This window comes from Eriocheir sinensis, unplaced genomic scaffold, assembly GCF_024679095.1.
Source record: "Eriocheir sinensis breed Jianghai 21 unplaced genomic scaffold, ASM2467909v1 Scaffold1281, whole genome shotgun sequence".
Taxonomy (NCBI): domain Eukaryota; kingdom Metazoa; phylum Arthropoda; class Malacostraca; order Decapoda; family Varunidae; genus Eriocheir; species Eriocheir sinensis.
The window spans coordinates 41,398-65,835 of record NW_026110608.1 but is presented as its reverse complement, the minus strand read 5'-3'; the positions used below and the strand labels follow the sequence as shown (position 1 = coordinate 65,835).

General features: G+C 39.8%; 1 long non-coding RNA gene across 1 annotated transcript in view; it reads right to left on the bottom strand.

The window, feature by feature from the left end:
• The window catches only part of LOC126989734 (uncharacterized), a 28,946-nt gene extending 7,772 nt beyond the window's left edge, over positions 1-21,174 (bottom strand). The window contains exon 1 of the long non-coding RNA XR_007743657.1: positions 21,100-21,174. This is a non-coding gene — a long non-coding RNA (uncharacterized LOC126989734). The remainder of the gene's footprint in view (positions 1-21,099) is intronic.
• Positions 21,175-24,438: the final 3,264 nt, after the last annotated feature.

The following is a 24,438-nucleotide window of genomic DNA, read 5'->3' as shown; positions in this document are numbered from 1 at the left end:
ATCTTATGCTGTACTGTGGTAGTTAGTTGTAATAAGTGCATAAGATTAGCTGTAACTGGTGAAATGACTCATTCACAACCCAATAGTCTAGCTACTTTACTTTGTTTTCTCGTGATGTTTCTTTTTTTCTTTTTTTTACTTAAATTCTCACATTCTGTTCCTAATACTGCAATATTAAGTGTCAATGGCAGATTCGTTGTCATAATATTTATTAATATAGTAGCCTACTGCATAGTGTAACTGCATAATGCTTTTTTTATTAGTTTCCAGAATGTGTTCATGGGCATATGAGTAGCATATGAGAGCCGTGATGGAAAATAGGGATGTACCGATACCAAAATTTTGACCAATACCGATACCCCAATATTTGACCGAAACCAATACCTGTGCACTGAATTTTTTTATACAACAATTCCAGCAGCTAAAGGACAATATCAATTGTTAAGAAAAAAAAGAGACCCACTACTTGTTCCACCATAGAAGAGAAGGAAAAAAAAAAGTAATCAGAGCTGGCCTGAAAAAAGGTGCCCATAGTCATGAATTTCTTTTTATCAAGTTTGTTATTAATAAACTTTGGTCTCTTAAAGACATGGGTAAAAACAATCAAATGAAAAAAATAGTAATATAAAGTAGTACTATTTATTTGATTATACATGGAGTATGGATTTTTGTGAAAGGCAAATACAGCACCCTCTCAAATTTCGCGCTCACTTCGTTCCGAAGGTGTAGCGCTAAACTCGAGGTATTGAAAACACTGAAAAAGAGCTTATCTGTTCCGACCCCTGGAGATTTCTTTTCCCCCCCCCCCCCCCCCCTACATATGGGCTATGGCGCCGGTAGACTATCCATCTGGGCCTGATGGTGGGCCCCGAGCCCGTCATGGCGCAGGCAACTGTTTATACTGGCACCATTATAATTGGCCCATGCTGCCCCCTGGAGCTCACTTTTTTCCTCCTATACTCCCTTGTTATTTAAAAAACGTACCGTGGAAAAAGGAAGAAATCAGGAAGAGAGAACGGGTTGTTTTAAAGCCACAGATGAAGTCTTATGATTGGCTGAGCTCTGAAAACAAGCTTGTGATTCGCTGGGAGTCCGATGACGTCATCGCCGGCGCTCACCCGGCCAGCGGCCTCGCTGCCTTGAGGCAGTATCACACTGGCCGTTTTCTTCTAACCATTGTGGCTATTGGCAACGCCCATGCGCCCATCCGGGATCGAGTTGTCGGTTGTATGTAACCTGATGTCATACTGGGCCCTTTTCTTCCCACCGCGTTGGCGGCAGCTTGGGCAAATGCCAAATCCAACTTTTCCGAGTGTGCGTCACACACGGCCAAGGTCGGCTGGCCGTATACACATCCACAACGTAAACAAAGCACTTGCCCTGTATCAACATGGCGTCGTCTGCTAAAGTAAGGGCTGCTGTGGCTTGTGCTGTCATTACCCAAGTTATGGACTTGTTGCTGCAGTTAAATGGAAGGAAGAAGCTGTTGTGGGTGTGGCGTGTCTGTGGTTCTTCCGTGCCAGTTCTTATTGTCACCACTGCGCGTGAGCGGCCAACCCACCCATCTAGACTCCGACCACATAAACACGTGGATCGAGTAACAACACACACACACACCAGACTCATTATGAACCACAGCAGATGTTTCTCACAAACAAAAATGGCTTTGCCATTTTCTAGAGTGTTAGAACTTATTTGGTGAGTGGTTCATACAAACCAAACATACCCAATGGCAAGAAGAGAGCAGTGTTAAAGACGACTGCTCTCTTCTTGCCAAGAGCTAGGTTTGGTTCATGTGAGCCACTCACCAAATACGTTCAACACACTCAAGAAATGGTGAAGTTGTTTCTGTTTGTCAGAAACATCTGCAGTGGTTCCTAATGAGTCTGATGTATGTATGTGTGTGTGTGTGTGTGTGTGTGTGTGTGTGTGTTATTCGATCCATGTGTTTATGTGGTTGAGTCAAGATGGGTGGGTTAGCCACGCACGCACAGTGGTGACAATGAGAACTGGCATGGAGGAAACACAGGCATGCCACACCCACAACTGTATTTTAACTGCAGCAACAAGTCCATAACTTGGGTAATGGCAGCACAAGCCGCGACAGCCCTTACTTTAGCAGACAACGCCCGACAGCCCTTACTTTAGCAGATGACACCAAGTTGATAGGCTACAGGGCAAGTGCTTTGTTTACGTTGTGGATGTGGATACGGGCAACCGACCTTAGCCATGTGTGACACACACCTGGAAAAGTTGGATTTGCCGGTTGCCCAAGCTACCGCCAATGCGGTGGGAAGAAAAGGGCTCAGTGTGACACCAGCTTACGGATAACCATGAATTCGCTTCCGGTTAGCGACGGGCGTAGCCCCAACGGTTGGACGGAAACGGCCATTGTGACACCACCTAAAGGCAGTGAAGCCGCTGATAAGGTGAGTGTCGGCGATGACGTCATCAGACTCCCAGCGAATCACAAGCGTGTTTTCAGTACTGTCAGCCAATCATAAGGCAGCCACCTGCAACTGCAGCTTCAAAACGACCCATTCTCTCTCTCTCTCTCTCTCTCTCTCTCTCTCTCTCTCTCTCTCTCTTGCCACAGCCACAATGTTTGGAGGAAAACGTCCAGTGTGATACTACCTTTAAAGGTAGAGTGCATGACGTGTCAAAGCAGCGCGAAACTCAGGGTGATAATGCGCCAAACTCGTGATGGTAAGAATTTAGGACTAACCGCGAAACTTGTGGATCGCGAAATTCGGATAGCGCGAAACTCGAGAGGGTACTGTACTGTAATTTCTATAGTTACAATATAACTTCCAAAAAGCACGTTTGGTCAGTGTTAAAATCAATCCGTTCACTGAACGCAGCCAAAGGGCGCTGGCTAAATTCTGACAGGTTGACAGATACATAGAGAGGCTAACTCAGAAGATGGAGCAGAATGTGAATGGTACGTGTATCAGACCAGCATTTGCGTCACCCACACACTACATGCTCAGCTGCCAAGAGAGAAAAATGTTTAAATTGAATAATAAAATTATTTTACATCTCCATTGAATTATTGAACAAATTCCGGGATTATCGTATTATTGTACAGGCGTTATTGTACATCACACAAACAGTCGGATTTCCGTATTTGTATGATAATTATTGTACGACTGGCAAGGCTGATGAGGCGAGTGTCGGGGCTGCCAATCCCGCGCCGAAGCTACTAAACCTGTATTGTACGCGTCCGCAGTACCAAAGGCTATACTGTATAACTAAGTATTATATACTTGTATTCAAAGTAATATGAATCTTATCGCTTAAAGTGATGAGAATTAAATCACGGGAAATTCCAAACTATGTAGCATCATGATACTACATAATTTCACTTTTCTAATTTTTTTTTTTCAAAAATTTTGAAAATCCAATTTCTGTTCAACAAAATTTTTTGCAACAAGTGACATGCGACAAACAAAACTCCTTCAAGTATCGGTAGTATCGGCAGAAAATCAGCCGATACCGATACTCTTAAAATGTGCCAATACAATTACCGATACCGATACATGGGTACACCCCTACTGGAAAAGGTGGTGAAAGAATGGCTCCGGACAGTTAAACATGGGGATGCTGAACTACAGGGCTTCACAACATACTACTTATGCCAGTAATTTACAGGATAGTAGCAGCAGCTAACAGCAATAAAAAAGTGACAATTTTATAAGGACTAAGTTTAAGGACTGCTTTCACAGTCATCTGGTACGCATCCTAACCAAAGGCCCTATCATCCTACCAGCACACAATACAAATGTGTTATCACATAATGAATGTCTCAGGAATTCGAAAATATACAACACAATGCTGTATTGTCGATGAAATGCACCTAAAAAATAAATAAGGCAGGCGGCGTCAGCTGTTGTTTTCTGCGCAGTAGAGCAATGCACCCGCACCACCACAAGTATGTTCAGGCGATGACAATTTTTTCATATAACACAGCGTCTTCCCATTATGAATCAGTGCCTGTCTGGCAGCCGAGGAGTTAAGGTGCGTGTCATCTGTCTTTGATCACGATATTGTTTGCCAAATTTTGTTTATTTGAATTTACTGAAATGGCGAAATAAACGATACTATATGTGAGAAATTGGCGAAACTGATGACGCTGGCAAAATAAATGGCGAAATTAATGACGCATTTTATGATTTTCACCATATTACCTAACAACTCAGGTTGTCATGATGCCTTCTATTAAAAATTTCCATCATGTTTCTCTTTTAGCTTACAATCGTGCCTAATCCCTAAGGCCATCTCAGCCAATAGGAGTAGGCAAAAAACACTCCCAATGGTCTCCAGAGGACATGCAACGTGCCCTCAAAGCATGCAGGGAGGATCAAGTTACTCCTTCTGAGGCTGCCAGGACTTTTAACGTACCAAGGAAGACACTGACTGACAGGTTACATGGCTAAGTTAGTGATGATTGCAAGGCAGGGAGGAAAAGGACTTTGACACCAGGACAGGAGAGAGACTTGTGCAACTACATTGGCTACATGGCTGGGAGGGGATTTCCTCTGACTATTAATCAAATTTTGATGCTTGCTTGGTGTATAGATAAAATAAATGGAAGGAAAGTGTTTGGATCATCAGGTCCTTGTGAAGGATGGCAGAGGTCATTTTGGCACAAATATCCCGATGCCACCAAGTTGAGACGACCTGACAGGATGGACTGAGGAAGGGAACTCTACTCTACAGTTGACATTATCAGGGACTACTTTCAGCTTCTTAATTAAGGAACATCTAAATAAGGGTGGATATTTAGAGAGACCTCAAGATATCTACAATTGTGATGAAAGCTTGTAGATTTAAATAAATGTACACAGAGGGTAGTTATTCCCAAAAGAATGAAGCATGCTCACTCTAGGGATGTTGCCTCATCAGAACACATAAGTATTCATTGCTGTGTGTCAGCTGCTGGACATGCCATACCACCCTTCATAATATTCAAGAATTCTTTTCCAGGAGGCAAGTATGCAAAGGATGGGCCTGATGGTTGCCTTTATGGTAAGCAAGAATCTGGCTTTATGGATTGTGATCTCTTTTTCACATGGTTTCAGCAGCTATTCCTACCTCATACTCGTCCCACAGCTGAACGGCCAGTCCTGCTTTCGTCAGATGGGCATATTTCTCACTGTTCCCCACAGGTTATTGAACTGACTTGTAAAAATAATGTTACACTATTTGCTCTTGCCCCACACACTACTCATATCTGTCAGCCTCTTGATGTAGCTGTGTACAAGAGCTTCAAGTCAAAGTTGGGAAAGATAGTTAATTTAGGAAAAGCAATGGACTGTATTGGCTATCAGTTCACCTCTTCGCTGCCTGAGGCCCCTGGCGTGCGATCAGGTCTAAAGAAGAAGAAGCGGCGACAAACGTAAACAAACATTGGCTGGAGGGGCTGTGGAGGCCGTGGCCCCACAGAATAACTGACCCTCTATAAAACACTTCCAATGGAAAAAGAAGGTCACGCACGTGGAAGCATTGCCCACGGCGTCTTGCACATACCAATGAATCACATTTATTTCCAGTATTTGGTCCCAGAACTCAAACTGTACCTCGAGAACAGGGGAGTTCAGGTGACGGCGTACTTAATATACCATACGAGCACGATAGACAAGCTTGTATCAAACTGTATTGTCGGATCATACACGAACAATTTACAACCTGTCAAGTAACTTTAATTCATCTCATTGTAGGTACATAAAATGACGTCTGGCTCTGTCAGTGTTTGTATGCAAGTTTAGTGGATTTATTTATAACATGGGTCATATTCAAAGCAGCCGAGGTATAAGCACAATCAACAAACAGTATTGACTATTTCATGTTACTTTGAATACTAATTGTTATTTACATGCAGGAAATTATTAAAATACCCTTGATTTGCACTTGCACAGCCAGATCATTTAATGTACCTGAACAGATATGAATTATAGGCATTTGAGGAGCCATAGATCCTTCGGGTATGATCTGACTATTCCGTTTGATACAAGCTTGTCTTTTGTGTTCTTGTTATGGTATATTATTATCAATGCCAAGCGGTTTGTTAGAGATTTTGAAGGATTTTTTTGTCGTGGCCTATTGCACCGTTAGGCTTTTTCACTGGTGGGGCCTGATAGTCGGCCCAGCCCATTGTAGCGCAGGCGAGTGTTTTATAGAGGCACCCTCTAATTGTTTTGGCTCATACGACCCCCTGGAGCTCATCTTTGAGGCTCTCTTTGGAGAGGTAATCTAGAGTCCGGGTTGATCGGTGGTCTTCAGGGCAGCATGTGGGTAGTCTTGGCCCACTTGGTGGTGACTGAAAAATCCCAGCTGTGTGACGGCCAGGATTCGAACCCGCGTCCTTCCTGGATCTCTCGGACACAGCGCCGGCACGCTAACCACTCAGCCACTACCTCCTCAATATATTATTGATAAATTAGTTGAAATGTCTATCACAACATTTGAACTTCACGTATTCACAAACTAAAATGCACAGGTGGAACAATTATCAAAATTCCCGCTATGCTGATTAACATGAAATGAAACGGACCATAGGCTACACACATTATTATTATTATTATTATTATTATTACCGTTACTATTATAAGGATTAGGATTATTATTATTGATATCATAACATAGTATCATTACATTATTATTTTATATTGTTGTAACTGACTTGAAATGAAAACTTACTCAGTTTTTGTGGTATAGTTATACTTACCCATCTCCACACCAGCCTCCTCTTTTTTTTTTAAATGGATATTAAAAAAAAGGCTCATCAATTGGCTGCTGCCATTTGTCATAGATGTGTAAATACTTCATAAATCAAGACTATGTTTTAAATAAAATATACACAATATTTTTCAGTTTATCATGACATATCCGGCAGTAGTAAAATAACTGGAAAAAGAGCGTAATATCCATTTACATAAAGCTTATGTGGTCCACTAGCAACATAATCAATGAGAATAAGATTATTCATTAAGTAATATGTGCACAAGCTCCAAAAAGTATGCAACCTCAATCAGTCATATAATTTAAACAAACAAGGGGAATGACAATTTGAAATATGAGCTACTCATAATTTATACCCATGTAACATATTCCAACCTAAAGGGTTATGTTGAGTTAGGAACGTAAAATTAGATTAATATAGATTTCTTAAGTTCGTTTATGAAAAATATATATGATGCACTCCATATTCCCCTCCGTTGATAACAAAGGCACAGTGTGAAGTGAATCGCACATATCTATGGCAATCAATTAAAGTTAACAAAATAAATATAAATTACCTAACCCAACTAGATCTAACTTAACCTAACCAGATGTGCTGATATTTCATCTCCTACTTAATAAATTACTATTTTTATTGTCATATATATGAATTGTACATGTATCTTCAAACCTCCCAAAAATCACTGGGAAAGAGTGTAGAGATCAAAACAGCTGTGAAAACAGCCACAAAATGTGTGGGAGTCCATGTGGCCGTGGGCGACAAAGCCCATAGGTACGTTAGGTCAGGTTAGGTTAGTTTAGACCTTGCAAGTTTATTTTCAATGATAAATATGCAGTACATCAATTTCACCAGTGGCAGAGTAAGCCACAGTGGTGAGCCACGGGTTTGCACCACCCGTGGCAATGCGAGTTCCCAAGCATATTCCGGTCTTTCACATTTGTTTTAATTTCTAAAATCTTTTCCATTGATTTCTGGGAGATCCGAAGGTTACTAGGATATGAATATGAGACGAACCGTTGGTTGAGTAGGGGACGAGATAATGACATGAAACGGCAGAATTTACTCTTTACTACACTCCAACACGACTTCTGCGTGTAACGAAACACACAAGAAATTAATCCAGACAAGGAAAGGTTTTGCCGGCGCCAGGGATCGAAACCGCGACCAGCAAGGTGAGAGAGCCACTCCTTAACCAGTCGTCCATCTTAAAGAAGTACCCCCACTCGCGGAGTGATTTATGGGAGGCTCACCCATTAGGCAAGTCGCTGCAGTACAGACACGTTAAAACCAGTGCACTTGAAGAGAAATTAAATACAACACAAAGTCAGTGTTAACCTTAAGCAAGATGGCTACCGTTACTTCAAGATTAGCCGATGCATGTTTAAAAGTGGTGAGACACAGTAAGGGCTTCAATGTGTAACCACAAGCTTTATTTTATTTATATTGCAAACCACATGGGTAAATCTTAGGAATAGCGGCTCCAAGCGGGTGCACATTCAGGGCACGGTGTGGTGGTAATTACAACATTTCTAGCACGTACGACGGGGTTTTGACAAGCGGACAGGCGTGTTAGTCACAAGGGGTGTATTTTACCGTGCGGGCTCTTTCCTTTCTTCACCCCGGCGCTCGCAGTCTCATCGCCCATCGACTTGGAAGAAATCGTGAGGTCAGCGTGGAAAAATACACCCCTTGAGACATAAACACGCCTGTCCGCTTGTCAAAACCCTGTCGTCACGTGCTATAAATGTTGTAATTACCCGCTAGGAGCCGCTATTCCCAAGATTTACCACCATATGTACTGTGGACCGCTTTCACAGTCACTTTGTTTGTGGGAAGGGTGGGAAGGGAGTGAAGGCCAGGGTGTGAAGAGAGTGAAATATCGGGCAGTGCAGCATGAAGTGTTCTGGTGTCAGGCTTCCCTTATTTGTTTGTGTGACAGGTTGTGTGGGGCACCACGGGCAGTGGCGCTATGTATGGGGTGTCAGGGAGCGGGTCACGTCCGTCTTGGGATGGACTGGCGAGGAGCGAGGAGAGGTTGTCACTTTGTGATCGGTGGTGATCGTCTTGGTGTTGCGCCTGTGGTCTAGTGAAGGAAGGCCTGCCTCTGCCTGCAGGGCCAGGGTGGGAGATGACCTGAAGGCGCCGAGGGCAACTCTAGAGGGTCGAGAGACAGGAGCAGTGCCCGGCCAGGGAGACCTTGTTTACAATGGCTTCGGTGTTCGGGGCAGTTTGGCGCTGCTTCCAACGGGAAGGCATCTCTAAATCACTTATCTTGAGACCAGAAGTGAAAATAGCTACAGGTACTTAAACTAGCAATTATTTAACAGGAAATTAAATCATTCTTAAGCTGCTGGAGAGCAAAATAAGGAAAATGCAAAACCTCCCACCATGTTTTCCCTGTTTTGGGCGGCTCAGGAAGAGGCTGCGGCCCGCGCCACATTCGCCCCTCAATGGTCACATACACCACACACAGACGCAAACCTTAAAACTTTGCCAGCAAAGGGTAAGTACATTTTTTTTTCTTACCAACAGATACCACGTTTTTAAGTTTGGCTCCAAAGGACAACCAGTATTATTTTTTTCCAAAATAGAAAAGAGGAACCGAGTTAAGTCAAAATAGTACTTTCGTTATGTTTCCAGTCTCGAAAAGGGCGCTGCACGGAAAGCCAATACGGTCCATTAGAGGTAACTTTTGGATTGCAAAGAAAAACGTGGCAAGAATCATGAAAAAAAAAAAACAACATTTGATGACAGTATTGTAATGCAGGGAAAACTGAGAGATCGGTAATCTGTAATAACTGATGTGTTGCTTGTGAATCAAGTGGTTACGAACCGCAAGACAGACAGACAAACCAGATGTGGAGCTGGTGGCGTGACTACGCCTCAGCCGAAGGTGCTGAATTATCATGTTAGTTTTTTTTGGAGGAGGGACGAGCAGAATTTTTCCCCTGTATTCTAGAAGAACGACATATGTATCCTTAAATCCTGATTTTACTGTCCACAACTTATATTTGACACGAAAGTTTTTTAATGATTTACATAGAGCATCATTTACAAAGTTACATGTGTGCGGGCATGATTTAGCTGTGGAGACTGGTCGGTGGAATAGGCGAGGCAGGGGGCGCCTTCCCCTGGAAAAGCGGCTTTGCCCGTGTGGGGAGGTGCAGACTGAACTACACGTGGTGGAGTCTTGCGCCCTCACACAGCCATTGCGAGAACACCAACACTTTGCAACATGGCGAGAACTTATGACAAAAGATGCACATGTCGCAGCAAGAATTGCTTCATTTCTTACTTTCTACATTTCATTGATATTGTCTTCCTGAACACTGGAGTCATGGTCGTTTGTATATAGTCAATACGCCATTGAAATTGTCTTTCATTTATTGTCTTAGTTCTGTAATTCTGTCTTTTTAGTCAGGTAAATCTTATGTCATTGTTCTATCGCATAGTTCTGTTTGTGTACCAAATGTCATGCCTTTAGTCAGGCTTTTATTTGTTCTGTTTTTAACTTTTATTTGTTCTGTTTTAACGTTCCTCTGCTTTAGGTTTTTCTTTTTTAGATTTTCTTATCTTAGAGTGTCTTCTTAACATGTCCAGGCTATTAACATTTTAGTATATTTATTTTAGAGAATTTGTCATCTTTAGGTTCCTCTGTTTTTTCGTTTTTATCATGGTATTTTTTTTAAATTTCAAGATATAAGTAGTTTCATATAATTATCAAAATTTGTAAAGTTTTAATTTTTTTTAACTATTTTTATGCCAGTAACGACACCAGAGCTGTGTATATTTTAGTGATTATATAAAGATTTTACGGAAGTGCTGAATGTGGACTACAAATTGGAAATGTGGTTATATTAACAAAATTAACATTCTTAAATAACTTCCGATTTATGTATGATGTTTTGGTTTTATGTACATTTGTGGTCAATAAATATCTATCTTTCTATCTATCAAGTGAGAGAACCAGTTGCTTCGAACTCTTTCTGAACTGGTAACAGGCCAATTGTATGTTAACTAAACCACTGATAAATGCGTTCACTAGCCTCTGCTAGCCATGTAGGGCAGTGGGAGGGGAGGTGATAAGCTGACTGTGTGAGGTTGTCTCCCTCACACACCGCCTGGACCTCACCCCCACAGGTACGTTGAACCCAGTTCCTAGGCACCAAGCTTGTTAGTGTTATCTTGATACAATGTTAATGTTACTTAAAGAGTTGAACTGACACACCGTCTGGACCTCACCCCCACAGGTTCCCTAGCATACTGACTGAGCTGGTACCTCACTTGTGTGTCATTATATAGAGTATGTGAACATTCCCTTTTGTGTGGGCTTATGATCACCCACTTGGTATCTTAACCCCACATGAATACCTTGCCGCATGATTATCTTTGTGAACACATATCGATCGGTGGTTGAAGGATATATTTTATTATATAACTATGCACCATAGAAACTTGACTAGGGTAGTTTGTTAGCTATGGTCAGGTCTCTATATCTCCATATATTTTATGAAATTAACTGTGATTGGGTGGGCCCTTCTGGTGATTGGAATGATGAGTTGTAATCAGTATTGTAAAGTAACTCGTAAAAGCTCGCTACCATTACCAACAGAATAATGAGTTGTCAGTGGCATTGTTAATTAATATCAGTGTGCCTCGCTACCATTACCAACCGTGATGAATTGTAAATAATATTGTTACTTAATTTCAATAAGCTCGCTACCATTATATATCAACATAATGTGAATAAACCTCATAATTTAACATTTGTGTTATGTCACCTTAACAACTAGGAAGCACACTTCAGTAAAATATTAAAAAAGAGTTGAAGGCAACACACTAGTGGCATAAGCAGTGGGATACTCATCATTAATTGCCTATAGTGCTTACTTAATCACAGAATATGTGGAAATAGCTTGAATAGGCCATGTTAAATTCAATAATCAGCCTCACCTTTGAAGTGAAGATTGTTAAGGATTGTTATATTCCGTGTAGTGAAGTGCTTATATACATCTTGAGTAAAAGTATACATTCCTTGAAAGTGAAGTGCTAGTATGGCATACTAAGTATGCAGAGTTTTATTACTTAAGTTTAAAAAATATTAATTTTTATTATTCTTAGATTAAAATTTATTTACTAGACTTAATTAATCATACTTGTTTTAATTAAATTTACCGGTCAAGGAAAAACTCGTGAATAGGCTTCCTATCACTGCAAGTTAAATACGGTTTTAAGAATCATAGAGTCTAAATAGAATTTAAGAAGTAGGATAGGTGGTCTACTTTTAAAGGATCTCACTGGCATTGAAACTGTCGGTTGAAGGTTTCTAAACATGGGTTCGGGCGATCTATTTTGTTTGCTAAATGAGTTATTTAAATTTGACCTACTGTAATATTTCTGAAAATCCTCCTCCATTTTGATAAGCGTTTAACTGAAGTCGTTAACCACAAGTAAATATTCCATATCGGTAACTTGAAAGTAGTCGCTCAGTCATGCAGAAGAACAGATCTAACTAGAGAACGTATCTGCTGACTATAGCATCCGGCAGGTTTCTACCTATCAAGTGAGAGAACCAGTTGCTTCGGAACTCTTACTGAACTGGTGGAACAGGCCAATTGTATGTTAACTAAACCACTGATAAATGCGTTCACTAGCCTCTGGCTAGCCGCGGGCAGTGGGAGGGGAGGTGATAAGCTGACTGTGTGAGGTTGTCTCCCTCACACACCGTCTGGACCTCACCCCCACAGGTACGTTGAACCCAGTTCCTAGGCACCAAGCTTGTTGGTGTTATCTTGATACAAAGTTAATGTTACTTAAAGAGTTGAATTGACACACCGTCTGGACCTCACCCCCACAGGTTCCCTAGCATACTGACTGAGCTGGTACCTCACTTGTGTGTCATTATATACAGTATGTGAACATTTCCTTTTGTGTGGGCTTATGATCACCCACTTGGTATCTTAACCCCACATGAATACCTTGCCGCATGATTATCTTTGTGAACACATATCAATCGGTGGTTGAAGGGATATATTTTATTATATAACTATGCACCATAGAAACTTGACTAGGGTAGTTTTGTTAGCTATGGTCAGGTCTCTATATCTCCATATATTTTATGAAATTAACTGTGATTGGGTGGGCCCTTCTGGTGATTGGAATGATGAGTTGTAATCAGTATTGTAAAGTAACTCGGTAAAAGCTCGCTACCATTACCAACAGAATAATGAGTTGTCAGTGGCATAGTTAATTAATATCAGTGTGCTCGCTACCATTACCAACAGAATGATGAATTGTAATTAATATTGTTGCTTAACTTCAGTAAGCTCGCTACCATTATATACCAACATAATGTGAATAAACCTCATAATTTAACATTTGTGTTGCGTCACCCTAACAACTAGGAAGCACACTTCTAGTAAAATATTAAAGACAGCGTTGAAGGCAACACACTAGTGGGATGAGCAGTGGGATACTCATCATTATTTGCCTAAGTGCATACTAATCACAGACCATGTGGAAATAGCTTTAATAGGCCATAGCCAAATTCAATAACAGCTCACCTTTTAAGTGAGGATTGTTAAGGTTATTCGAGTGAAGTGCAGTATATATTCCCAGTGAAGAGCGGTATGCAAATGCAGAGTTTTATTACTAAAGTTTAAAATATTAATCATTATTATTCTTAGATTAAAATTTATTTACTAGACTTAATTAATCATACTTTGTTTTACTAAATTTACCCGGTGAGGCGAAAACTTGAATAGGCCTCCTATCACTGCAAGTTAAATACGGTTTTAAGAATCTGGCAGAGTCTAAATAGGTAGAATTTAAGTTAGAAGTAGGATAGGTGGTCTTACTTTAAAGGATCCATCATATTGCAACTGTCGGTTGAAGCAGTTTCTAAACATGGGTTCGGAAGTGATAATTTTTGTTTGCTAAATGAGTTATTTAAATTTGACCTACTGTAATATTTCTTGGAAAATCCTCTCTCCATTTTGATAAACGTTTAACTTCAGTCTGTTAATCACAAGTAAATATTCCATATCGGTGCAACGAAAGTAGTCGTCTGTCACTATGTAGAACAGATCCAACTAGAGAACGATTCAAGGACTATAGCATCCCTGGCAGGAATTACCATCAGTAGAAACCGTTGTAAAAGGTGTCTATCTGACCAACTTGTTTGCGGGAGGTCAGAAAACCCGATATGTGTTCACCCTCATCAGTCATTATAGTAGATTCGTAACATTCCACCCCCTTAAATCTAAACACACACAAGTGGTGGAGGCTCGAGGACAGTATGTGGCTGACTACGGGACGACCAAGAAGGTATCGACCTGGACAACGGGGGCGAGTCCGTATAGAACGCCTTCCCAGATTTCTGCCAGCAACACCTCAAAGCATTATATTCCCCTACCACCTATCGCCCGCTGAAACGCAGTCTAGGAGAGGATGCCTCACACAAGTCTCTCCTGGCTGTGCTGTGCCAGGGTCATCTTTCTGGCCATGACTTCTCCAGACGAGTTAGGAGTGACGATCAGTGAGACATGAAGTGTTTAGAGTGTTTGTAAGGATATTGGTTACCCTATGGTACACTAACACACCTGGCGGAGGCAGCAGTAGTAGTTGGAAGGTTTTGTGATATGGTAGCCACTTTATTTCGCAGAAATTGGCTGCAACTAATAGTCAACAGGTTGCGCTGCTGTGGGCCGACTTCAGGATGTGGCGAGCTCGTATCCCACCTTAGGAGACATGACGAAATGAAAGGTTAGAATGAATGAGGGAGTGATAGTAGACTAGAGTGAAAGGAATGGGTGACTGAGGTGCCGAATCTTGCCATCGAGAGTACCAGGGGACTTAAGGTTAAGTCCCTACACTGCCGGCGGGTCAGGAGGTTGGCTGGGGTAGAACTGCCTATCACTAATCTTGGTGTTAGGTCTCAAAATGGACATTGTGGAGTTATGTCTCAAAGGGACATTGTGTAGTGACCAGATTGTGGTCACTGGTTAGGGATAATGAGCTCCGTCCAGAGTAATGTTAAGTGCCAGGGGTTACTACAGTCAGGTAGAGAGATAACTCCCTAGAGGGAAAGACAGATTGAACCTTGGATTGTGAAGGAAGGATTTGAGGGGTGAAAAATTCAATGTCCAACATCAAAGCTGGCTTTTGTAAATGTGGTATATATCCTTTCAACCCCAATGCAATAGATAAAAGTCTACTCCTAAGAAATAAGCTCCTTCCAGACACTAACATTGACCTTGCTGAGACACCAACTAGCTCTGCAATAGATGCTGCCACACAAACTGAGGAAAACATAACAGATGATATTCAGACACTTCATGACATCCCTCAGGAAGAGCCTGGCTCATCAGCAGACTCTATTGCTCTGTGCCGAGCAGATTCTGTAGCCAGTATGCCTCTACCAGCTCAGTACATATCACTATAAATGAGGAATTAAAATCCAGTAGTACACACAGTCCTACCCAGGTCATAAGTCCTCAAAATCCCAACACCAACACACTATTTGCCTGTGGTATTCTATCTACTGAAACTTCCCAGATCCCCTTCCCTCCTGCAGAAGAAATACCTCGGGGTCGTAAACGACCACTGAGAATACAGTCTAAAGCTCGAGTCATGACTGCTGAGAATGTACAGCAGGATATTGAGAGGCAGCAAACGGAAATTAATGCTAAAGCAACGAAGCGTCGAAGACTGATGCTCCTACGGGAAAGGGCAAGGGTAAAGGTAAAGGGTCAGCTACAAATTCGAAATCCACCAAAGACAAGAAGCAAACCAGGATTTCTGAAACAGGTGAAGAAAATGTAGGTCTAATGGAGGACCAGACCTGCAATGGATGTGGCATGGACTGGGATGATGAAAGGGAAGTTTACAGTCAAAATGGGTTGGATGTGAGACAAGGATGTCCCCACTGGACATGTCCCAGTGCCTACCTCTGGTATTTGATTAAAAGATGAATACTTTGTGATGATTGTGTCCTGTTAGGTGTTTTATTTTCTAAATATCAAGGAAAAGGATTTGTTTGTATTTGTTTGTTTGCCATCAATAACTTCTTTAAGTTTTTTTTTTTTTTAATCTGCCCTTGTTGTGAGGATGAACTTTATAGATCTGAGAGTGCTGTACTTCAATTCAAGCTGTGAGGATAAGTCTTTAATCCTATGTTATCAAGCATCATCATGTCTTTTAGTTTACTCAAAATGTTTTGTTTATTTTCAATTATTTCATGCTTCTTTATTTTTGCTATAAAATTTAGCATGACCTTTTTTTTTTTTAAGTTAAGAGGATACCATTACATTTGTCTTATGTGTTTCTATATGGTATATTTCCAAACCTATTGATAATTTGTTGAGATAATTTTGTAGTTTTTATAAATTAATCCCTGTAATCCAAGAAGCATGTTGGTAGCATTAATTGCCAGCAGTACTTTCTCTCCCTCAACATACCTTATTTACTGTACACATATAAAACTTACTTAATTACCTAACAGCCTCCTTACATATATCTACCAACATTTCAGTCTAATCCGTGGTCTTTAAAATCATTTAAATCCCAAGCGTAAGCCAACATTTTAAATACACCCACATTCTTTCTCTACTCCTCATGCTAAAAAGCCTTGGTTTAATCATGCTTGTTCTCGTGCAATTAAAGATAGAGGCAGCTCACAAAAGGTACCAGAGCCTTCACCTCCTACTAACCATGAACTTTACATTTCAGCCCAGAATCGTGCCAAATCTATTCTCCAACACCAAAACATCTTTCATCAACAGAAAATGTCAACACCTTGCTTTTCTAATTCCTCCGTGACTTCTGGCACCTAGCCAAAAATATCTCCACCAATTTCACTTCTTCCTCTTTCCCTCCTCTCCTTCACCCTGACGAGAGCACTGCCGTCTCATCTATCTCTAAGGCTGAACTCTTCACTCAAACTTTCTGTAAGAACTCCACCCTGGACGATTCTGGGCATATTCCTCCTACTCATACCCCCTCTGTCTCCTTTATGCCTGCTATTAAGATTCTTCATAATGATGTTTTAAATGCCCTCTCTGGCCTCAACTCTCAAAAGGTTTATGAACCTGATGGAGATGATTGTCCTTAAAAACTGTGCTTCCGTGCTGACACCCTGCCTGGTCAAACTCTTTCGTCTCTGCTTATCAACTTTCCTTCCTGCTGGAAGTATGCCTTTGTACAGCCTGTGCCTAAGAAGGGTGAACGTTCCAATCCCTCAAACTACCGCCTCATAGCTTTACTTTCCTGTCTATCTAAAGCTTTTGAATCAATCCTTAACCGGAAGATTCAAAAGCACCTTTCCACTTCTAATCTTCTATCTGATCGCCAGTATGGGTTCCGCAAGGGCGTTCTACTGGCAATCTTCTTGCACTCTTAAGTGACTCTTGGTCATCCTCTCTTAGCCGTTTCGGTGAAACTTTTTCAGTTGCATTAGACATATCGAAAGCCTTGATAGAGTCTGAGTACCAGTCTTTGCTTTCTAAACTGCCCTCTTTCGGATTCTATCCCTCTTTCTGTTCCTTTATCTCCAGCTTCCTTTGCGGACGTTCTATCTCTGTGGTGGTATCGGTCACTGTTCCTCCCTAAACCTATCAACAGTGGTGTTCCACAGGGCTCTGTCCTATCACACTCTCTTCCTGTGAGTCATCAATGATCTGCTTTCCATAACAAACTGTCCTGTCCACTCATACGCTGCCGACTCCACTCTGCATTATTCAACTTCTTTCAATAGAAGGACCTAAATTGCGCCCTTTCAAAGATTCACGAGATCTGGGGGGGTATCATTCCTGTGAACCCTACTACTAGCCTACTTATTATAATGATACTAATAACAATACTACTACTACTACTACTACTAAAACTTTTACTAATAATAATAATAATAATAATAACAAGACATGTTGCAACTACTTATGTTATGTAATCAATTAAAATTACGATTACTTCATATTTTCACGATTACGATTACGATTACAATAAAATCAATTACGATTACGATTACATGATGTATTAATCGTGATTACAGGATGGACTGAAAGGTGAACTTGCAAATTTCATACACATGTACCATACTAAATATTAAATTGGTTGAATTACTACAGATATTTAGATTACATACTTGCTGTGCAAGAAACTATTAACTAAAACTTTGCTAATGTAATAGCAAAAGTAATCACAATTACGATTACATTATTAATGTATTCAATAACGATTACTTAGCAAAAAAAAAAGAGGGTAATCGATTACAATTACGATTACTTGAAAACTGTAATCGATTGTAACTGATTACAATTACAGATTACAATTACCCCATGTCTAATAATACCTAATAATAATAATAATAATAAAAGAAATAATAAACATACAAAGTAAATAAAAGATATTGCGAACATTATCGTAGTTGTATTTGTAAAAAAATAAAAAATAAAATAAAAATGCTAAGCGGCGACAGATGGATATGGTGAATTCAAATTTTGCTTTCTTCCTTTAGCATGTAACTCTAACAGATCTAACCTTTAATTGCAATGCTGGCAAATATTATGTGAATATTAAACATTAAATATATATATATATATATATATATATATATATATATATATATATATATATATATATATATATATATATATATATATACTAACTCGATTTACGTGAGTTTGGTTTAGCGTTTTTAAATAGTGAGTCCAAAATCAAATAAATGTTTCATTTACACGTTTTTCACTTATACGCGATATTTTATGGAGTGGCCACCAGATGTTTCACGCAACTCGACTCACACGGCAGGCCACACAGCTGAGCTCAGTTCTTTGGCGCCACTTGAACAACAATACAGTACCCACGCTGCCACGCTACTCAACAATAGTGGTGGGCACTGGGCAGGTACCGGTACTAGCAATACCAGCTATATGCAGTACAGGCACCAGACTGCTCGGTGCGGTACCAATACTGTGATCGCTCATGGAGTCCCTCATTTCTTCCTCACACAGTGAGGCTGAGACTGAAGTGCCTAAGTGGATATCTCAGTGAATTGGATAGTCTCTCTCTCTCTCTCTCTCTCTCTCTCTCTCTCTCTCTCTCTCTCTCTCTCTCTCTCTCTCCACTGAATGAAGTGATTATTTATTTTCGATAGAAACCTACCTTTTATTTGATTTACATTGTTTTTGATTAACAACCTCTTCAAGGACACAATACTCACGTAAATCGAGTTACCTGTATATATATATATATATATATATATATATATATATATATATATATATATATATATATATATATATATATATATATATATATATATATATATATATATATATATATATATATATATATATATATATATATATATATATATATATATATATATATATATATATATATATATATACCTCAAACTATTACAGGTGTCTGTAATGTGTCTGTAATGTAAACCATTTGGTTTAAACTGCCAACCCTGGTATTTAGAGAGAGAGAGAGAGAGAGAGAAATTCAAAGTGGACAATGAAGTTTCATTATCACCAATAATAAATATATTAGGTGACTAATATAGTTATACTCTTCAAGATTCTTACTTAGTTTGATTTACAAGTGACATGCAAAAGTCATTTGTAACATGGTATAATTTTTCATGCAAATTTAATTTTTATTGGTTTAGTTAAGTCACTATAGTATACTATATTTAGAATTATACAGTTATAATCAGTCGTTGCAATACATTTATTTCTTATGTCCTTGTGTATACGTGGTGCTGTAGTATTTGTGTATATATCAGGGTTGGCAAAAAACAATGTTTAAAAAAAAAATATATATATTTTTGGTTTAAACCAGGTTTTCTTTTTTTAAACTTTAAACCGTTTTTTTTTTTAAACCACTTTTTTTTTCAGTATATGTTTATTCCAGTAATTCTATCCGTATATACATATATGAGTTTGAAAAGGAATTATAGATAGATTTAGAGATGGATTTAGCAAAATGTTCATTTGATCTTCATACAATCTGTAAAAGAGGCAAAATGCAGCTTCTCTAACATGCTTTTTAATTGCAATGTTAAAGAGTAGTAAAACATGAAAGACCTCTTCTAATTTTCCAGTTGCATACTACAAAAACAGTTGTAGAGAGAGAGAGAGGCACTTTCCTGTTTTTTAAACAATTTTCTGCTGTTTAGTGAAGTGGCAAATATATATATATATATATATATATATAGATATATATATATATATATATATATATATATATATATATATAAATATATTTTCAATTACTCTGAGTTACAGCATTTGACTAGAGATTTGAGTTTACCAACTGACGTTTTCATCCTGGTTAGTAAAATGACTGTGCATAATAAAAATAATAAAACCACACATAATTAAAACCACAATACCTGATGAAACTAAAAAAGATTCACAAAAACACCGGTTTTATTGATGTTTTTGGTTTAAACCAGAATGTCAAACTCATGGCCCAGGATAGTCATAAATGGCCCACAGTATCACAACTTCAATCTTGTCAATGTATTTTCTACCCTTGATGGCCCCCATGACGGCACTTCAGGTATGAATTGGCCCTCAAGGGTTTTGAGTTTGACACCCAGGTTTAAACCGCCACCCCTGCTGTACATAATTAAAATCTTACATATAGTTAAAACCACAATACTGATGAAACTAACAAAGATACACACAAAAGAAAAAAAATGGTTTTATTAGTTGGTTTAAACATATATATATATATATATATATATATATATATATATATATATATATATATATATGTGTGTGTGTGTGTGTGTGTGTGTGTGTGTGTAAGCAAGTGTGGCTTGTGGTAAAGGTGAAGGGGGGAGTGGGTGAGTGGGGGCTGGGGCTAGCATATTATATAATCGGCATATGATCAGCGTATGGGCGGCATATGATCGGCATATGGGAGGCAAAGCGGCATATGGGAGGCAAGGCGGCATATGGGAGGCATATGATCGGCATACTACGTCGGGCCTCTGTTATGACGATGAGCAAAAATGACATCGGGCAGACGGCGTTTTGCACCGTCGGGCTGCCGCAACGTACAACACATGACGGCCCGCTAGAGGCCCAACGTACGTACTTGTGTTTGCTGGGTCTAACGCCTAACCTCGAGTTTCAGACACGCCCGCACAGCTTGTGAAGGCATGGGCGTGGGAGGTTTACGAGATCTGTCTGCCATGTGCCGAACCAACCACACCGAACCACCTGTTAAACGTAATTTCCGCTTCCCTGACATCATTACCCTCCTGGGCACCTGAACGAAGGCCTATAGAATTCACGATATAATGGACGCGTCATGGAAACGATCATTTACATGGATAATACCTGATTAAAGATGACGTCGGCAGCGCCACCGCGGATTGCAATGTTGAGGTAATGGAGAGGCTGTATGGATGCGCGCGCAACCCAGGGCTGCCATCCTCGCAGCAGAGAATTATCGTGCAGTGTACTCAAAATTATCGTATTTACACCCAAATTGTCGTACACCCGGGAGAAATTTAAGGGAATATATATATATATATATATATATATATATATATATATATATATATATATATATATATATATATATATATATATATATATATATATATATATATGGTAAGGATTCGTACGTATTAGGTCCGTGCCAGTATCTCATAATCTACTTGATGAAACATCAGTATCTCTTCATATATCTTTTCTACAAACCTTCAACAGTCATGGAAACGCTTTGAAAATCCAATTCAAGGATTTTTTTTACTCTCGAAAATAGGGGATAATGTTTACGAAAGCGCGTCACCTCCTCTGGCGACAGCCGCGGCGACGCTGCAGCCGCCGCAGCCGTAAAATAGCTCGCAGAGGGTTTAGGGTCAGGGAGCATATAAATAGCCTCTTCCAACTTTACGTAACCCGTTACTGGGTCGTGATTGAGTCCCTTGATAGATAGAGTCCCGACAGCCTAAGATTTGGACGCCATAGTGTTTGAAAGGTAGCGTCACTCTCATAGAATGTGAAGAACCAAATTTTGAAATTAGCTTTTTTATTAGGACCTCTCGGATGTTTTTTATGTTATAAACTACTTCAATAAAATAAAATAAGATGTGGATTTTTTGTTATATACCCTATGAAGCAATTGTCGATGAATAAAAAATATAAATAGAAATGTTCACGGCATCTCATCCTGGACGATGATTGGCTGGCGTCCCGATAAGCTCCGCCCCTTCCTCGAGCCTAATTAAGCCCCGCCCCATCCTCGTTGTCTGCCCAAACCGACGACTTCACACACCTCACTCCCACCCTGTTTCCTGACCCCAACATTCATTTTTACGAAAAACTGAGACCACCATCATCTTCCTGAGAAAATTCTGCATCACACTAGCATAAATTTGTAACAATAATGTAAAATTACACATACGAAAATCAGAGTTAAGTGATCTATGGAGTAAACATGTTCTTGCACTTATTTCCCTTCAACTCCTTAGTACTCAGCTGGTTTTCGTCACATCACTTTTATAAGCCCAGATCCTGAATCTGCATGCTTTTCTGCTTCTGATGGTGTGTGGTACGTCCCGAGGTAAAAATATGCATAGGGTCAAAATCGCCTCCGAACATAAGCCGCGCCGTGACGGCTTTCATTCGCTTCGGCATTTATTTACTCAAGTCAGACTCGCCGCTCACACACGGATGGGGCGTGAAGAAAAACGTCAAACGTCTAATAACCACATAAAAGATAAATTACTACCACCAAGAACTACACACCTGCAAAAATAACACAGCTGCAACTTGGAACACATTAAAAACTATTATTCCTTGTAAAACACAGAGCACGACCCACCCGCCCCTTGAGAACATAAGTGAAAAAGCTGAAGATTTTAATAACTTCTTTGCGAACGTCGGCCTAACCACATACGAATCAACTAAAAAATCATTAAAAGTCGAAAACCGTAATCACCTTAACGAAGCTCCTAACATCCCGATCGTGCCCTCTACCCCCCACTGATCTCGCGCTTTTCAGACCTCAGCCAGTAGACCAGAACACAATCATCTTAACTGTGAAACAGCTTCAAAATACTAAATCGTTTGGTTGTGATAACATTTCCCTAAGGTTTATCAAAGACTCATTTATCGCTATCATCTTCTACCTCACAACCATCATAAATACCTCAATCGTCACAGGCATTTTTCCTGCCTCCTGGAAAAACGCTGTTGTCACCACACTATATAAAAACGGAAACCCAGACGAAATAGGAAATTATCGTCCCATCTCTCTACTTCCAATTTTTTCAAAAATATTAGAAAAGGTAGTTGCCAATCAATTAATGTCATTCCTGAAACGTAACAAACTTCTCTCTCCGACCCAACACGGCTTTAGACCTAAACTCTCTACAGAGACAGCGCTGCAAGTCATTACCAATAAAATTTATGATAATATAGATAACAAACAAATATCACTTTTAACACTCTGCGACCTTTCTAAAGCCTTCGACAGTGTCAGCCACACCATCTTACTCCGAAAACTTCAACAGATTAATGTTGACACCTACTGGTTTGACAATTACCTCGATGACAGGTCACAGTCAGTCCGCATTAAAGACATCGTCTCATCCAAGAAATCAGTAGCCTTTGGAGTCCCCCAAGGTTCAATACTAGGCCCAACATTATTCAATGTCCATGTAAATGACATATCTACCTATATCAATAACTACCTTCTAGTACAATACGCCGACGACACACAGTTCCTCCACAGCGGTAATATCAACGAACACGCCAACTCCTGGCACACATACCTAATAACACCACCATCAGATGTGCCGATGGCGTTATACAACCCCTCTTCCATGTTAAAAACCTTGGCTTACATCTGGATTCACACATGACCTTCGACAGACACATAAATGAAATGACTAGGAAAACAATGGGACCTTAATTTTCATTAACAGACACAAAATCTTTTCAACAAAGAAACACGCATAATGGTTATACAGACTTTGGTATTAAGCATCATAAAATACGGCATCACACTATGGGGGACAACAAACTCAACTTTAATAAACAAAGTGCAAAAACTACAAAACTTCGCGATAAAAGTGGCAGATGGGAAAGCCAGGAAATACGATCATGTCACTCCATTATTTAAAGATTTACAATGGCTCAAAATCAAAGACCTAATCACCTTTAATCTCATAACAAAAGTGTTTAAGCAGAAAATAAAAGATTACCCAGACCACATCCTCTCTCTCCCAACTGTTAACTATATGACAGACTCAACAACAAGACAACAAAACAATCTGTACGTCCCGAGAACCAACACCGACACAGGTGCAAGAGCCTTTCATGTATTAGCTCCTAAATTATGGAACCAACTACCGAATGAAATAAAAGACTCATAATCTGACCACATTAAAATCAAATCTTAAAAAGAAGCTGTTGACCTCTGCATGAATGTATTGTCTGCTCCACTGCCTTATGTATATTCTATCATGTATATTTAGATGTATAATCCACCATGTATATTTATATGTATAATCTACCATGTCTATTTAGATGTTTAGAATAACCACTTTTTAGTGGAAAATAAAGTTTATTCTCTCTCTCTCTCTCTCTCTCTCTCTCTCTCTCTCTCTCTCTCTCTCTCTCTCTCTCTCTCTCTCTCTCTCTCTCTCTCTCTCTCTCTCTCTCTCT